This window comes from Sciurus vulgaris (genome assembly GCF_902686455.1).
Source record: "Sciurus vulgaris genome assembly, chromosome: 9".
NCBI lineage: Eukaryota > Metazoa > Chordata > Mammalia > Rodentia > Sciuridae > Sciurus > Sciurus vulgaris.
Genome location: NC_136469.1, coordinates 96,686,896 through 96,705,637, shown reverse-complemented (window position 1 = coordinate 96,705,637; position 18,742 = coordinate 96,686,896). Strand labels below are relative to the sequence as shown.

Below are 18,742 nucleotides of genomic sequence, written 5' to 3'. Positions count from 1 at the left end.
AAGGAAGTCAGACATTGAATAATGTAAATTGTATGAGATAATGTATTAAATATTATCTTTTATTTGTGACAAAATATCCTATTTTAAAATTTTCTCGTATTCTTTCTCCACAATGGCTAATGTTTATGTAATCACCCTAAATTAATTTCATATCTATATAGTAAAATTAATTGCCTTCCTGCCAGAAGCAGACAGCTGACTGTGAGTTGTATTGACTGCTACTCCAAAGCCTGAGAGAGTGAAGAAGGTCTGCCTTGACTCCCAGATGTAATCGCCACTCTCATCCCCACCTGCTGAACACACACAACTGCAAATTTACAATTATATGTCGTATTTGTGCATACACACGTGTGCATACGTACACACTTGCACACACACACACACACACACACACACACACACACAGCCAACAGAATCTTCTTGAATATAACAATAATGTCTTGACAATAGAGATAGAAGATAGGGATGGAAAAAAAAATTGTTTGGTAAATCCTTAAATATTAAGTTACTTTTTACTCTCAGAGTCAATTGCCTGATATTAAGGTTCATCTTAATACCTAGGTAATAGGGATAGAGAATATTACAGGTGCAACATTCGCCTACATATCACAATTAGGAGAATGAGGATCTTTTCTTCATAGTTGCTAGAGTGTATGCTCCTGTTTGGGACACACTAACTTTAGATGTTATTTAGCGCTTTCATGGCACAAATGGCATTTCTTGCACATTTAGAGGCACTTGGCTTACTTTGCTAGTTCTACCTCTGGGCCAGCAGTTATTTCCATTTCTTGAGAGCCCAACAAAAAGCAGTAATCCTTGCTGTTAATTTTTAGCATTAGGGTTCCTTGGGTGGAGTCAAATGGAAGTACACAGCATGACTACCCATGCTTACAATTAATGCTGATACTATAATTTGCTAACTACGTGACCATGGACAAATCCCAAAGCCACAGTAGCTTATGCTCTCTGATAGCTCTCTTTCCTAAGCTTAAGTATTAATTATCAAATATAACAGTGCCTTGTGAATTGTGGAATGCTGTACAAACATTGGCTAATATAGTTTAGCAACAATGTTCTTGTTTTACTCTGAAGCATGTTTTGTCTCATCAATAGAAAGATCAAGAAAAGTACCAAAAGAGTTTTCAATGTTTTTAATCCTCCTTAAATCCTATCGGCTTAATTATGATAGAATTTCGTTCTTATATTTTTTAAAAAGTTATTTTCCTCGTGAATGGCTATAAACTAAAAGTCTCAACAATGTATCAGTTTATTATAGTCTAATAAAAAACTGTACATCGATTTTTCTCTGAGCTCCCCTGAAAGATTCCAACTTATATTCAGAATCAACAGGCATTTTTTTACATGGTTACATATTCTACATTTGTTAAAATCTCACGTTAGTGGGTAAAGTCTTCCATCAAAAAATCCTTTAAGCTATCCAGAAAATATGGTGTATACAACAGTGCACTGTTACCGAACATCAAAATATGTGAATACAAAATACCCCAAATCTTTCTTGGTTGTGGAGATAATTGTGTGATGAGGTGTGGGGAGTTACAGACCGAACTGAGGGACCATATCGCTCTTTCTCCAGTCTATCTGAGCCATGTGCTTATTGAATAATCAAATGGAATCTCCCAACAAAATTCTTTTCAAATGTGTGCAATTAAATTAGATCAAATTATTTTTTGATGTGGCTACATTATATTAAATACCTACTATATGCAATATATTCTGGGCACAGGCAGTAAAGTACAAGAGAAAAGAAATTTTGCCCTTGTTGATTTTACCTTGTAGCAGGAGAGGTGAACAATAGATAAGTTGTTGATTAAACAACAATCTTAAATCAAGATATTAGGTAGATTATCATGATAGTTATAAAAGAGATATAAGGTGGGTGGATGTTATGAGTGAGCTATGTCATTAACTTAGTCCAGATACCTTTGTGTCTTTCTTTCCACAGTCTCAGAATTTATTGGACAACAATAAATTCACAAACTATTTCATTTTCATCTTTTGGCTCTCACTGAGTACTTGTGGGTTGCTTGGTAGTCATAAACTGGCAGTCACAAGTTCTTTTATTCCAGTCTCAATTACTCATACCTGTAACACACATAACACTTTACACAGTTATGTAGATAGGTTACAGAAAGGCTAAGAAAGGATTAAGGTGGCCAGTTTTAGGAGGCTGCACTGAGAGCAAAGGCAGAGAACAGATACAAATTCAAGAGTCATTGCAGGTAGTCAGATAATAGGAACCAGCAGAAGACCTTGTACAGGGTGCATGCTCTTATAGCACTGAACTTACTTTAGGCCTGGGCCCAGAGAGCAGGCAGTTTTGAAGTAGGCCATCTCAAGCAGAGAGATCCAGCTGAGCTGAACACTGGGAGATCTGTGGCCTGTTCACCTTGTAACACATAAACTGGATGGTCTGATGACAGGTTGGTATGTGCTACCTTGATCAGTCGTAGGTGCTTCTCCTTTTATGGGTTCAAGAGAGAGGGTTATATGTGGTCAGCTTGATAAGCTCATAGGCTGTTTTTTTTTTTTTTTTCTGATATGGGTTTGATATACCCATGTGTCTATGAGCTTCTAGTTAAATTCAGTAAGTTCACAGGTGGTCATTTTTTTATTAGTGCAGTTAATTTATCAGTTTATGTCTTATGATTGTGCTGTGCAGCTGGAGATTATTATGCTTTTGAATAATATTGTATGTCCAAAATCTGGTGGTTATCTATGTGCCCAGACAAGTTACTAAGTTATTCTACCTAAGCCCTTATACTCAAAAATGAATAGCTCCGGGTAAACTGGATTTTATAGAATGGAATAATAGCTCAGGGTTAGGCACAACCTGAAAGCTGCTGTTCCATTCATCATGAGACAACTCAGAGTTGGGCACAGTCTGTTTTCTAAAGTTGTCATGTGACTCTGGAAAGGTGACTACTGAACTGAAATAAGAAAATGGGTTGGCCATAATTAAACTTGAAGGATAGGATGTACAAGGGCCCTGAAGTACAAATTCATGGTGTGCTATTTCATTTGTTCACAGAGCAAATAGTAATTAGGGCCTCAGATTTGCCTGGATTGAGCAGTTTACAAGTCTATCAAGACTTCATTGTTATGGAGCATATATTCTAGACAGAGGAAAGAAAGTATATATTAAAAAGTAAAAATCACCAAATAAATGGATAAGATAATCTCTGGAACATAGCAAGAGGAGGGTTCTGAACCATTTGCCGATCCTGGAGAGCCTTCCAGAACATGAAAGGAGTTGGGGTTTTATTTTAAGAGCTGTGAGTATCCCTGAAGGGTTTTTACACAGAGTACTACATAATCTGATTTCGATTTTTAAAAGATGACTCTAGCTACAGGGTGGAAAATGGCCTAGAGGGAAGCAAATCCAATCATATTGGCGTGGCCTTTCCTTAAAATTTCATTTACAGAATTCCCTCCTGCCACTTCAGTTCTCTGAAGATTCTCTTTCCTTCTTTCTCCTCCATTTTCCACATTAGTTACTGGCCTCTGGGTAATGTGTGACTTCTCTTCTCTGATCCAGTTGTAGCAGAAGAGTTTGGGAACTGGCAAATTCAAATTGCAGGACTAAGTGCTGAGCCATTTAGAAGCAGTACCTGGGGGAACACATGCCTGGAACCAATAAATGTCCTAGGGTTACAGTTTCTGCAGAGAATGACAGCATAAACCAGTAACAAGTAACCAATGAAAACACTGCATTTGCTGACCCCACAAGGGTCAGATTCTCTTGCGAGGCAAGAATGTGGAACATTGATCCTGTGAAAGCAAGAATGGTATTAGACTCAAGGGTGGTAGATTTTGAGACTTAGTATTTTTTTGTTCAGGTTAGCCTGCATTGCCTTGAAAACTAGGTGAAGAGTCAGTGTGAACAATTGATGTCATATGAACTGTAAAGAAACAGGAAAGAATTGTAGCCCAGATTATACTAGGTCCTTGTGTACTAAACATAGCAATTCTAATATCCTGTATATATTAGGAAACCACAAAAAAACCTCACACATAGAAGGTCTTTATGCAACTATTTTGCATAAAAAATGTTGACTCCAGTGCTGAGTGGGGGCAGACTGGGAGCAGAAAATTAGTAGGTTGTTTCATGAGAGGCTATTAAGAGCACAAACTGAAAGATTGAAGCAACGGAAATAAAGAGGACTTGCGGATTCATAGACACTGCAGCTTAAGCATAACAGGACACTTGATTGTTTGGATATGTCAGGAGATAAAGATAATTCCTTGATTTCTGACTTGAATAATTTGGGCCGATACTGGCGCTGTTCTGCAAGACTGGCAATTTGTGTGCAAATGATTTCCTCATGAATTCTTTGAAAGTACGTGTAACATGACATATGATTGGAAAGTGTTTCCTTTCAGTGTTGTTGAAGATGTAAAAAAATAATTTCAGTAGTGTCTGAGACCTTTAGCCTTTTCTAAGTAATTGAATTGGCCCCTTGGTCATCAGCTGGTTAGTTATCTCAAGATGTAATTTATTTAGAAAAGTATGACTACTGGATTTATGTGATACTGGGTGTGATAAAGATCTTCCCTGGAACCTGAAAGGCATGCCTGCCAGGCTTTATTTAGGTTTTAATGAATGAATAAATGAAGCCAAAGCTATAGAGTAAGAACCACCTCTGGTCACCAAATGGTCCATGTCTTTTCTCTGTTTCAGTATTGTGAACAATTGTATTTCTTTATTTCAAATCTGTTTGCTCATTTGAGAGAAGCACCTCCGGGCACACTTGTTTGTTTGTTTGTTAGATAAAACCATTCTTGAAGAGAGAACGCACAGCGCACAGGCTGCACCACAAGCATATAAAACCTCAGATACCAGATGGAAAATGTCTTAGCCTTGTACTTCTGATTTCCTAAACTTAAAAAAAAAAAAGAGTAAACTTTCAAGTTTTGCTTCTGTTGTATTCCCCTATTATATAACAATCTGATGTTGGTCTTTTATAGAAATTTAGTTTTTCAAATCAAATCCTCAGAGTTTTAAAATTACCCCACCCCAACAGAATCTGTGGTATTATTTTTCTTTATAAAATCTACCCAATTAAAATATTTTCTGATGAGTTTAAATGCATATGAACTATTGCTCTAGAGGATGTCTTAATTGAGTACCTCATTTTGCACTTTATTGAAATGTGTACTTTGAAAACATTGGTGAAATTTGCCATTTCCCACCTGGCATCTGCAGCAGCTGGAGCCTGGGCCATTTATGATGGCCTACACTAAGGCAGCACTAATCTAAAGCAAATGCCATATTAAAAGCTACCTCCCTGCCCCTTCTTCTGGTAAACGTATCTAAGGTAAAAGTAAGAGCATAATATTTTATTTACGCTCAGCTGTTTTTCTTTTTCCCTTCTTCCCTTTCCATTGCTATTGCTCTGAAAACCATTACTAGTGGTCATGCTCTTAATTGAAATATTTATAGGAAAAAGATTTGTTTTCAATGAGCAGATGGGCCAGTCCTAAGACAAGCTGCTATATTAATAAACATGTGTGGTGCTTTATCAGCACAGGAGCCTATTTTGACATTTCTTCTGGATGATTTGTATAGCCTATCACTATCACACCTGGTGCAGGAACAATAAATGGGCACTTAATAGTCAAGCAGTGTGTGAACACCTTCCATTATAACTTCATTATGTCAGATGTAATCATCTATTACTGAATGTCAGGCACTTAATTTATGATCAGTTGCCCTATGGAATTAGTGGCCATACAAATGAATAGTCCTTTCAAGTCAGTTTCACTATGAATTTCCTTCTCTCAATACCAGCCCCTTTTTAAAACACAAAGAACTACTTTGATATTCTTTGGGATATTAGAATATAAGATGTTTTGCTTTATATTTGTCAAATTTGAGAAAAGAGCAAAATGTGAATGATGTATGATATGGGAAGTCCATACTCTACTGATACACATATCTATATAAAATAGTAAGTACAGTTCTCTATTTTTCTTTGCTAATGAACATCAGTTTGAGTTTGGTAAAGTAACAATGCTTTTGGGAAAACCAAAACCGAACAAAACTTCTCCCTAGGGAGCTGCTATACACCTGTGTGTTAACAATACAGTATCATACAGTTAAAATGGGTAAATTTCATGTTGTGTTTTTTAACGCTTTTTTTTAAAGCTTCTCTATTGGGCAACACAAACAAGTATAGTTAAAAATTGCACTATCAAAAGGATATGTACAAAAGAGACATTGAAAGGAGGAGCTTGGGTTTGTGAGAGAGGAGCTGAGGGGAATCAGAAGAGAACCAGGGGATGAGTACTTTGTAGGCTTTAAGAATTAGTGCTCCTTGTTGATATCTGCAGAACCTTCTGTCTCTTTTCTTTAAACTTAAGAACATACGTTGAGAACTTCACCATGTCTGTTTTCAAGATCACAAGTACAGAGATCTCTTCAGCTCTTACTAGGACTGCCAATTGAAGTTATGTCTATAAAAAAGATCTTTTTAGAGATGTTTAAACTGCTCGCCAATGAGACCTTAATACTGGGACAGTAAAACCAACTGCATGGGAGGAAAAAAATCTCAAAGGCTGCCTAACAATCAAAAAAACTATTGGACCAACCAAAGAAGAATCTTGATGCTACAAAACTGGGAAATAGTAACAAACTGGTAATACAGATGAATGGTTATGAGAGTGAATTTACATTAGGTAACAGCACCATACTAAAGTTTGCTAATGCTATTCAAAAGGCTAGAGCTGCCAAAAAAGGAATTCTGTCTGTCTCGTAATATTTCTGACCTGGCTATCTTCCACCCAGTTCTAGCTTTAAATGTGATAAATATTGGCACTTGTACCAGAAGCAAAGGGGCGAAAGATCAATAACTTGTTGGTAGGAGCTTTAGAAAAGAACCCATGGCTTTTGGAGAGGATGTCTTCCATGGTAAATAATGACATCAAGCTGAAATAAGAAAAAGATGCTAAGTAGGAGATGACTAAAACTCTGGTACTGTAAAAGAAAACAATTACATAGTCTGGCTATTCTGATACAAATGTAATTGGCATGGACATAGCTCTTTCTCAGCTCTTCTCTCTGTAGACACTGGTGGTCAGTAGACACATCAGTCTTCACAATACCCATGATATGAGAGCTCATGAAAGAATCCAGGGAACAGGATAAGATCTTTTCATAACCAACTCAAATAATACTGCTAAGGTTTATTTGGTGAAAACTAATTCTGAGATGACAGGGTGACTCTGGCTGAGACTCCTCAGGAATGCAAGGTTCCCAAAAAAACTGATGAAGATAACTGTCACAGATCAGAACCCTTCACAAGTATAACCAGAGGAAAGGGGAAGCTGGCAGCAGGGCTCAGCTGACTGGCAAAAATGTTTCTAAATCTTATAGAGTAAACTTCATGTAGGCGAACCCTGTACCAGTTCTAGCACCAGACAGTTGAGTACCTGCTCTAAATCCCCAGGCTTGTACTTGGCAGGGACCTCTGATAACTGATTCCCTTTTCTCCATTATCTTATATGTGTTTTCTCATTGTTTCATTGGATATTCCACATCAAAAATCTTACTGGATTCAGAGGAACCTTGTTAGAAAACTGGTTGTATAATCACCTGACTGGTCCAAAATAGATTTTCTCTACTTCTGGACCATCAGGTTCATAAAGAGCCATTTACAGTCCCTAAAGTGTCTATAAGAAAGAACCTGAGGGGTTTTGCGTGCCACATAAAACCAACCATCTGGAAATTAAAAGAAAAAAAATCTTTTTATTTCTTTATACTCAAATTTATTTTATTTTTTCTGGTCATACCTAAAGCAAATTACAAATAAAAGCATATATCATACTTTTTAAGTGGTAGGAAAAACATGGGCTACAGTGAAAATTTTATATAAAAATAAATAGCCCAGTTCTTATAAGGGCATTCAGTTCATTTTGCATTAAAAAGAAATGTGCAAGGGTGAGAGCTTTTGCCTTTTTGTTTCGAGCTATGTTTATAGTCTAAAAAAAACACATTAGGAAGTAGGGTATAGTAATCATATATAGAAATGGAATTTACTATTTCTTGAGGGACAAATGAAATTCAAGAATATATATTCAAAGTATTTTTAATTTTAAAATAAAAGAACACATTAATAAAAAATCAAAAAATGTATCCCTTTTTATTATTTATTTATTTTAATTAAAAATCATAAATTTACATAGGGCGATATTGTTTGATACATTGTATTTTTCCCTTCCCCCCCACCACTTCCACCCCTCTTTTCCCTCTATACAGTCCTTCCTTCCTCCATTCTTACCACCCTCCTTATCCCTAACCCTAAACCTTACCCTAACCCTAACGCTAACCCCTCATACCCCCCCTTATATGTCCTCATGCGCTTATCAGCGAGATCATTCGTCCTTTAGTTTTTTGAGATTGGCTTATCTCACTTAGCATGATATCCTCCAATTTCATCCATTTTCCTGCAAATGCCATAATTTTATCATTCTTAATGGCAGAGTAATATTCCATTGTGTATATATATGCCACAGTTTCTTTATCCATTCATCAACTGAAGGGCATCTAGGTTGGTTCCACAATCTGGCTATAGTGAATTGAGCAGCTATGAACATTGATGTGGCTGTATCTCTGTAGTATGCTGATTTTAAGTCCTTTGGGTATACGCCAAGGAGTGGGATAGCTGGGTCAAATGGTGGTTCCATTCCAAGCTTTCTGAGGAATCTCCATACTGCTTTCCAGAGTGGCTGCACTAATTTGCAGCCCCACCAGCAATGTATGAGTGTACCTTTTTCCCCACATCCTCACCAACACCTATTGTTGCTTGTGTTCTTGATAATCGCCATTCTAATTGGGGTGAGATGAAATCTTAGGGTAGTTTTGATTTGCATTTCTCTTATTACTAGAGATGTTGAACATTTTTTCATATATCTGATGATTGCTTGTACATCTTCTTCTGTGAAGTGTCTGTTCATTTCCTTAGCCCATTTGTTGATTGGATTATTTGTATTCTTGGTGTAGAGTTTTTTGAGTTCTTTATAGATTCGGGATATTAGTGCTCTATCTGAAGTATGAGTGGCAAAGATATTCTCCCACTCTGTAGGCTCTCTCTTCACATTACTGATAGTTTCCTTTGCTGAGAGAAAGCTTTTTAGTTTGAATCTATCCCAGTGGTTGATTCTAGCTTTTATTTCTTATGCTATGGGAGTCCTGTTAAGGAAGTCTGATCCTAAGCCAACAAGTTGAAGGTTTGGACCTACTTTTTCTTCTATAAGATGCAGGGTCTCTGGTCTGATTCTGAGGTCCTTGATCCATTTTGAGTTGAGTTTTGTGCAGGGTGAGAGATAGGGGTTTAATTTCATTCTGTTGCATATGGTTTTCCAGTTTTCCCAGCACCATTTGTTGAAGAGGCTATCTTTTCTCCATTGCATATTTTTGGCACCTTTGTCTAGTATGAGAAAATGGTATTCATTTGGGTTTGTGTCCATGTCCTCTATTCTGTACCATTGATCTACCTGTCTATTTTGGTACCAATACCATGCCGTTTTTGTTACTATTGCTTTGTAGTAGAGTTGAAGATCTGGTATTGCGATACCCCCTGCTTTGCTCTTTCTAGTGAGGATTGCTTTAGCTATTTTGGGTTTCTTGTTCTTCCAGATAAATTTCATAATTGCTTGCTCTATTTCTGTAAGGTATGTCATTGGGATTTTAATTGGAATTGCATTGAATCTGTATAGCACTTTTGGTATTATGGCCATTTTGACAATATTAATTCTGCCTGTCCAAGAACATGGGAGCTTTTTCCATCCTCTAAGGTTTTCTTTAATTTCTTTCTTTAGTGTTCTGTAGTTCTCATTGTAGAGGTCTTTCACCACTTTTGTGAGATTGATTCCCAAGTATTTTATTTTTTTTCGATGCTATTGTGAATGGGGTAGTTTTCCTAATTTCTCTTTCTGAAGATTCATCACTTATGTATAAAAATGCATTGGATTGATGAGCATTGATCTTGTAACCTGCTACTTTACTGAATTCACTTATGAGTTCTAAGAGTTTTCTGATGGAATTTCCAGGTTCCTCTAAATATATAATCATGTCATCAGTGAACAGGGATAGTTTGAGTTCCTCTTTTCCAATTCGTATCCCTTTAATTTCTTTGGTTTGTCTAATTGCTCTGGCTAGAGTCTCAAGAAGGATATGGAATAGAAGTGGTGAAAGAGGGCATCCCTGCCTTGTTCCAGTTTTTAGGGGGAATGCTTTCAGTTTTTCACCATTTAGAATGATATTGGCCATGGGCTTAGCGTAGATGGCCTTTACAATGTTAAGGAATGTTCCCACTACCCCAATTTTTTCTAGTGTTTTGAGCATGAAGGGATGCTCTGTTTTATCGAATGCTTTGTCTGCATCTATTGAAATTATCATGTGATTCTTAACTTTTAGTCTGTTGATATGGTGAATGACATTTATTGATTTCCGGATGTTGAACCAACCTTGCATCCCTGGGATAAAACCCACTTGATCGTGGTGCACTATATTTTTAATATATTTTTGTATGTGATTTGCTAAAATTTTGTTGAGAATTTTTGCATTGATGTTTATTAAGGATATTGGTCTGAAATTTTCTTTCCTTGATATGTCTCTGTCCGGTTTAGGTATCAGGGTGATATTGGCTTCATAGAATGAGTTTGGGAGGGTTCCCTCCTCTTCTATTTTATGGAATACTTTGAGAAATATTGGAATGAGCTCTTCTTTAAAGGTTTTGTAGAACTCGACTGAGAACCCATCTGGTCCCGGACTTTTCTTTGTTGGTAGGCTTTTGATGACCTCTTCTATTTCATTGCTTGAAATTGATTTATTTAAGTTGTGTATGACCTCCTCGTTCAGTTTAGGTAATTCATATGTCTCTAGAAACTTGTTGATGTCTTCGAGGTTTTCTGTTTTGTTGGATTATAGATTTTCAAAGTAGTTTCTAATTATGTTTTGTATTTAACTCATGTCTGTTGTGATATTTCCTTGTTCTTTCCGAATTTTAGTAATTTGAGTTTTTTCCCTCTTTCTCTTTGTTAGTGTGGCTAAGGGTTTATCAATTTTGTTTATCTTTTCAAAGAACCAACTATTTATGTTGTTAATTTTTCCGATTGTTTCTTTTGTTTCAATTTCGTTGATTTTGGCTTTGATTTTAACTATTTCCTGTCTTCTACTACTTTTGTTGTTGGTCTGCTCTTCTTTTTCTAGGGCTTTGAGCTGTAGTGTTAAGTTGTTTATTTGTTGATTTCTACTTCTTTTGTTGAATGCACCCCATGAAATAAATCTTCCTCTAAGTACTGCTTTCATAGTGTCCCAGAGATTTTGATATGATGTGTCTTTGTTCTCGTTTACTTCTAAAATTTTTTTTATTTCCCTCCTGATGTCTTCTGTTTTCCATTCATCATATAATAGTGTATTATTTAATCTCCAGGTATTGGAGAAGTTTCTGTTTTTTTATTCTGTTATTTATTTCTAATTTCAATCCATTATGATCTGGTAGAGTACAAGATAGTATCTCTATCTTGTATTTGCTAACAGTCGCTATGTGGCATAAAACATGGTCTATTTTAGAGAAGGATCCATGTGCTGCTGAGAAGAAAGTGTATTCATTCTTTGTTGGATGGTATATTCTATATAAGTCAGTGAAGTCTAAATTGTTGATTGTGTTACTGAGATCTATGGTTTCTTTATTCAATTTTTGTTTGGACGATCTATCCTGCGGTGAGAGAGGTGTGTTAAAATCACCTAGTATTATTGTGTTGTGGTCTATTTGATTTCTGGAATTGAGAAGGATTTGTTTGACGTACATGGATGAGCCAATGTTCGGGTCATAGATATTTATGATTGTTATGTCTTGCTGACTTATGCTTCCCTTAAGCAGTATGTAATGTCCTTCTTTATCCCTTCTGACTAGTTTTGGCTTGAAGTCCACATTATCTGAAATGAGGATGGATACTCCAGTTTTTTTGCTGTGTCCGTGTGCATGGTATGTTTTTTCCCATCCTTTCACCTTTAGTCTATGGGTATCTCTTTCTATGAGATGAGTCTCTTGCAGGCAGAAAATTGTTGGATTTTTCTTTTTAATCCATTCTGCCAGGCTATGTCTTTTGATTGATGAGTTCAGGCCATTAACATTCAGGGTTATTATTGTGATATGATTTGTATTCCCAGTCATTTGACTCATTTTTGTTTTTTGACATGATTTGGTTTCTCCTTTATTTGGCTATTCCTTTAGGCTAGTTCCTCACGTTGCTGATTTGCATCGTTGTTTTTCATCTCTTACTCATAGAATATTTTGCTGAGAATGTTCTGCAATGCTGGCTTTCCTTTTGTAAATTCCTTTAGCTTTTGTTTATCATGGAAGGATCTTATTTCATCGTCTAATCTGAAAGTAAGTTTTGCTGGGTATAAGATTCTCGGTTGGCATCCATTTTCTTTCAGGGCTTGGTAAATGTTGTTCCAGGCCCTTCTAGCTTTTAGGGTCTGGATTGAAAAATCTGCTGATATTCTTATTGGTTTCCCCCTGAATGTAATTTGATTCTTTTCTCTTGCGACCTTTAAAATTCTGTCTTTATTTTGTATGTTAGGTATTTTCATAATAATGTGCCTTGGTGTGGGTCTGTTGTAATTTTGTATATTTGGAGTCCTATAAGCCTCTTGTACCTGGTTTTCCATTTCATTCTTCAGATTTGGGAAATTTTCTGATATTATTTCATTGAGTAGATTGTTCATTCCTTTGGTTTGTTTCTCTAAGCCTTCCTCAATCCCAATAATTCTTAAATTTGGCCTTTTCATGATATCCCATGATTCTTGTAGATTCTGTTCATGATTTCTTTCCATCTTTTCTGTTTGGTCAACTTTGTTTTCAAGATTAAATATTTTGTCTTCAATATCTGAGGTTGTCTTCCAGGTGTTCTATCCTATTGGTTATGCTTTCTATGGAGTTTTTAACTTGGTTTATTGTTTCCTTCATTTCAAGGATTTCTGTTTTTTTTTTTTTTTCAATATCTCTAACTCTTTATTGAAATGATCTCTTGCTTCCCGTATTTGCTCCTTTAACTGTTGATTGGTGCGATCATTTAATGCCTGCATTTGCTCTTTCATCTCCTCCTTCAATGCCTGCATTTGCTCTTTCATCTCCTCATTTGCTTCCCTGATTGTTTTAATCATGTACATTCTGAACTCCCTTTCTGACATTTCTTCTGCTGTGCTGTCATTGGGTTTTATTGATATAGTATCTAGGTTTGTTTGGGACATTTTTTCCCCTTGTTTTCTCATATTGGTCAGATGTCAGTGGGACTTTGTGATATTGTAGAATTCTTCTATTGGCTTATAGTGTCCCTGTAGATTTCCAGTGTATCACCTTCCTGCCTTCAGTAGCTTGAAGTCTTTGAGTAACTCGATAATGCAGTGCTTACAAGGAAAGCTGCCCTTAGCCTGCTACTGGTTCCAGGACTTAGAGCTGGCTCTGTGTGGATAGGCTCTCACTGGTGGGCCTGCTCCGTGAAGCTAGCCTGGAAAGGCACTTCCCGCCGGAGGGGGCCGGGCTGCGGGCTGCTTGGAGAAGTCCCTGGCTGCCCTGTCCTGGTCCCTGAAGCAACCTGCGGGCAAGAACTTGCCGCCCTGGTTCAGGGACTTGGAGCTTGGTTCTATGCAGAAAGGCTCTCACTAGGGGGCCTGCTCCGAGATGCTGGAGAATCTGGCCCTGTGGGAGGAGTCCACCACCAGAGTGCGTAGGGCTGCCTGGGGAGGACTCTAGCTGTCCTGCCCTACTCTAATAAGCCACCTGAATCCGGGCCTGCAGCCTGGGCAGCGCTTCACCGGGTGGGGGAGGCTCACCCCGTGGCTCTATTTTAGTCCGAGTCTCTCAATGCCTCCCCTTCTTGAATCCTGGGTTCTGGATCGACTGGAGATGCAGTCACCCTCGAGTCCGCCATCTTGGATCACCCCAAAAAATGTATCCTTAAAAAGAAATAATACATGTTAGAAAATAGAGTGATAGTAATTTGAAATAGAATTATGAATGATAGTTATGGTCTAATTATAATTTATACAGAAACTGTATTTTTACAATAAAAAGACTACAAATAATGATATTTACACACCCTACCATGAATTGTAATTATTCAATAAATGTTTGTAGAATTTAGCAGAAAACTGAAATATATCATCTATCTTAGGCTATAGGGCAACCAAATGTAAATTATTTTTGTTTCTGCAAGAAATAGAATAATTCCACAATGAAAGCTGCTCTGTATTCCCTGTAGGATATAACTATGATCATTATCTAATCAGAACCATTAAGCTAGTTGGAATTTGAGAATAATAATTAGGATTATTTGTGGAAATTGATTGAAGAATATTTTTTAAATGATATATATTTTTGAGAATTCATACTTTTTCTAATTTTATTCCTTTCTTATGCTTCAGACTGATTAATTGAATTAATCTCTTAATTTTCTTACCTTGAAAAACTATTCATTACAATGAAATTGCAAAATTCTCTGGTCTCTAAGAAAAACATCATATAACTAGGTTCATTTCAAACTATGTAAAACTATTATTGTATGTCCTATCACAAATTTGCGCTGAACATTATCAAAACCTTGAATCATAAGTTTTAAAAATACAAGTAGAAATAATTTAAACTTAGTGTTGCCTTAATAAAATCCATTGGAGTTTGTTTTTTGGGTTTTTTCATCCCTTGTGATTCAAGAGTACCATATTAAATGATTGATATCAGATTTTATAGACTCATTCAATTTTACCATTAAAATTCGAATGCATGATGTTTAGGACATTATGCATTTCTAAAACTAGATGAATCTGGAGTACCCACAAAATCAACCTAAATGGCTTCCTTAATGCTAATATTTTTCTTGAATACAATGGCATTCATGAATACTTATTATACTGCTTATTAACATTTTATTCCTAAATGACTGCATTTATCATGAAACAAATTTACTTCCATGGAACTTTTTATATGTTCTTGATTAGGAAAATTTGATAAGTGATTTCTATTTATTTTGTCATGTAAAATCTTTGCCTTTAAACATATAATTTAAAATATGACTTCTACAGCTTTCATCCAACTGTAAGGGTAATTCTGGATAACAGAAGAGAAATTGAAATCCAAGACTTCAAAAATATGGTTTGACCCTCTGTTAGCCATGTCACCACGCACTGGCAGTTCTAAGCCTGGCACACTACTTAGCATTTCATATGGGCTATTACTCATTCTTATGAAAACTGCAAGGTAGATATTTTCATCCTCAATACAGCAATAAGATGCTGAGGTTTAGAGAGATGAAATAGTTTATCCAGCTATTAAGTACTAGACCCAGGACTGGAGAAAATATTCTAAATAGTAACTATATTTTTTTATAATTACTGAAAGATACAAGAAAAGTATCAAAATACTAGTGTTGTGTTGGGTGGGGGTGTTTTTTCTTAACCCACTTCTGTGTAAGTACTGGAGGCCTGCCTGCAAATGACAATGACAAAAAACAAATTAACAGGAGAAAAAGCTTATTTACAATCATAATGCATGCCAGGCATGCTTAGGGAAGAGTACCTTGAGGGGATAATTGGAATTCAGTGCTCATGTGCCTAACTTAGTAGGGGAAAGGGAGAGTTAGAGAAAGGATTCTGTGTTTCTTTAGGAAAGACAAATAGGTTTTTAAGAAAACAAGTGGGACATAAGAAAGTTTGTGATATTTGTCTATACAGGTATGATTGGTGTTTATGACTTCTTCAGGGCCATAAAACTGCTCAGATAGGAAATTTGTGGTAGGTTTATTCTCTCTCCTCTCCTTGGAAGTGGTCCCACCCGAAGGGGGGAGATTTATGGCAGCCTCATTTCGCAGAAGCTGCTGTAAGGGAAGCTTCGAGAAGGCTTCTGTCTGCATCTACTGGATCTCAAAAATATTCAGCTTAAAAAGAGTCTCCTCACCAACTTTGGGGTTCTCAGTGCCCATCCCCATCCTTTATGAAACATCTCAAGGATAACAATCATGATATTCTTCTAAGAAGGAAAGATCCCACACTGTGGTTGGTAAAGAGGCCTCTTTGTGGAGGAGGTGTGGTGGTGCCATTGTGTTCTCTTCTAAAATCAAATGCAGTGAGAGATCTGTTGACAGCAAGCTGGGGTGGAGAGTTCCACTGGGTGATATATTTTAGGGGACCCAGGAGTAAGCTTTAGTACTGTCTTCTATGTTGTTGTTGACAGAAGTTGTTTCTCCTCAAATTCTTATTACCAAGAATCACATTACCCAACCCCAAGCCGTGGCTGAGGAAAAAGCACATCACAGTGATATTTAGTAATAATTACACTTGCTGGATCTAGCACGGGGGCAAGAAAAAGAAATGTTCACGAACAACTCTGACCATCTCATTATATATAAAGATAATGTAAAATAAAGAAAACTCAGTTTTTGAAAAACACAGAGCTATTTTATGACTGTGTTTACTGTGGTTTAAAATTACTTATCAGGCCCAATGTGAAACTATCTCTATAAAAAGGAAACAGAAATAAACAGATTATGTTTATAAAATCTCTCATGGTAGTTAACTAGTGGTCTTATTTAGTATTTCCTTTAGTGTAAGATTATCAAGCAATCAAATTCAAGCTTATTCTTGTATTTGTTAGAGCTTCATATTTTGTTTATATGAATGAAACAAATTAAAACTATATCTGAACATGTATATGAAGTTACTTTTGTTTAATAGAGACATAGCCAATACATAAACACAACATCTAACATCTTTCAATAGAGAAATTGAGTCACCAACTCTGTTTCGTCAATGAATTCAGTTTTGTCACACACGCGCGCGTGCACACACACACTCACACACACACAAACCCTGAATCTTCTTTGAAAGTAAAAATTATCTATTCCCTTTATGTTTAAGAAAAGAAATGAAGCTATAATTCCAGCTACTTTTGAGACCGAGGAAGGAAAATTGCAGGTTTCATGCCAACCTAAGCCACTTAGTGAGACCCTTTCTCAAACCTGTCTTAAAAGAAAAAAAAAATTACTGGGACTGAGGATACAGCTCAGGGATAGAGTGCCCCTGGGTTCAATCCTAAGTACCCCTCCACAAGAAGGAGGAGGAGAAAGAGGAAGAAACTTAATCTAATTATGATGTTTAAAGGGGGAGCTTTGAAAGAATTATTAGCATAGATAAGGTGATTGAAAGGAGCAGAGACCCCAGGATTGAATTCTCTGGCTTTATAAGAAGAGGTAAAGACACCAGAAATGACAGACAGACTGACAGGCACGTATGAGGACAAACATATGCTGCCAATCTCTTGCCATATGATGCCTAAGGATTCTGTCAGCAAGAATGCCATCCTCAAAGATAGACCAAGCCTCAGACTTTGAACCTCCAGAATCCTGGGCCATAATAAACTCCTTTCCATTATGAAGTTGAGTGTGTCAAGTATTTTATTAGAGTTCTGAAAAACTGATTACAACACTCTCTTTTTCTATTCCAAGTCTAACAGAGATAATCGTAAGGGGAATAAGGAATAAATTCCAAATGTATTTTAGTGTTGTAAACTAAAAATCTGCACTGGATAGGTTTTTAAAGGAATTGACTCCACATTCCCATAAAGGGCTAGCCACATCCCTCAATCCTCTTTCTTCATTTCTTACCTTTCTTTCTGTCCTCTCTCTCTTCCATTTTGCTTCTATATTAGTAATCATAAAATCAATGAGAATACTAGTTCAATCGTAAACATTTGAAAACTAAAAAGTATGACTATTCTCCTTAAGAATAGCAAAAAATTTTAGATCTCTACCAGGCCATTCCAATAAGCTTGAGGCTCAGTTGTGTGTTTTCATATGTATTGTGTAGATTTTAAAATCTGTATATATATCCTTAAGCTGTACGAATGTTCTCAGGTGATTTTCAAGTCATAATCACAGTAACCTCCATCCTGAGGAAAGTTCTTTCTTTAATTTTCTGTTCTCTTCACTTGTCATCTTCTACTCATTGCAATTGACACACAACTTTATGGAAGCACTATAGTACTGATAAAACATTTGAGAATGAAATGTGAGCAAAAAGGGGTTTGGAGCGGAAAAAGATGCCAGGTACAGTAGCATACCCGTGTAATCCCAGTGACTTGGGAAGCTGAGGCAGGAGGCAGACAAGTTCAACGTGAGCCCCAGCAACTTTGTGAGGCCTTAATGAACTAAATAAAACACAAAAAAGGGCTTCGATGTGGCTCAGTGGTTAAGTACTGCCAGGGTTCAATCCCTGGTACCCCTACCCCCAAAAAGGGAGAAAAAGATGTGTTTTAAAGAAAATATCACATTTAAGGACAAACTAAGAAAATGAAGGAATGAACTCATTTAATGTGATAATTTAACCTTGGAAATAATTTCAAATTTGTAGAATGAAAGAATGGAAAAACTATATTTTCCTGTTTTTTCTCCTCTTTAGTCCTCCTTTTTTTTTTTCTTGTTTTGTGTGTGTGTGTGTGTGTGTGTGTGTGTGTGTGTGTGTGTGTTTGTGCATGGGATTGAACTCAGTGCCTCATGCATACTAAGCAAGTGCTCTACCACTGAGTTGTATTACCAGCCTCAGGAAAAATGTATTATTATTAGATAAAGTAATATAAAACCTTATATGAACAGTGAAATACTTTGTACATGTCTTGTGTTTTCTTGAAGGCTTTGAGGTTCTTGCTGCCTGGCTTTTACTCCTACG

At 36.5% G+C, this 18,742-nt stretch overlaps 1 protein-coding gene across 17 annotated transcripts in view; it reads left to right on the top strand.

Moving 5' to 3' along the window:
• The window catches only part of ADGRL3 (adhesion G protein-coupled receptor L3), a 760,294-nt gene that overhangs the window by 525,123 nt on the left and 216,429 nt on the right, over positions 1–18,742 (top strand). The gene's annotated exons all lie outside the window — the stretch shown is intronic.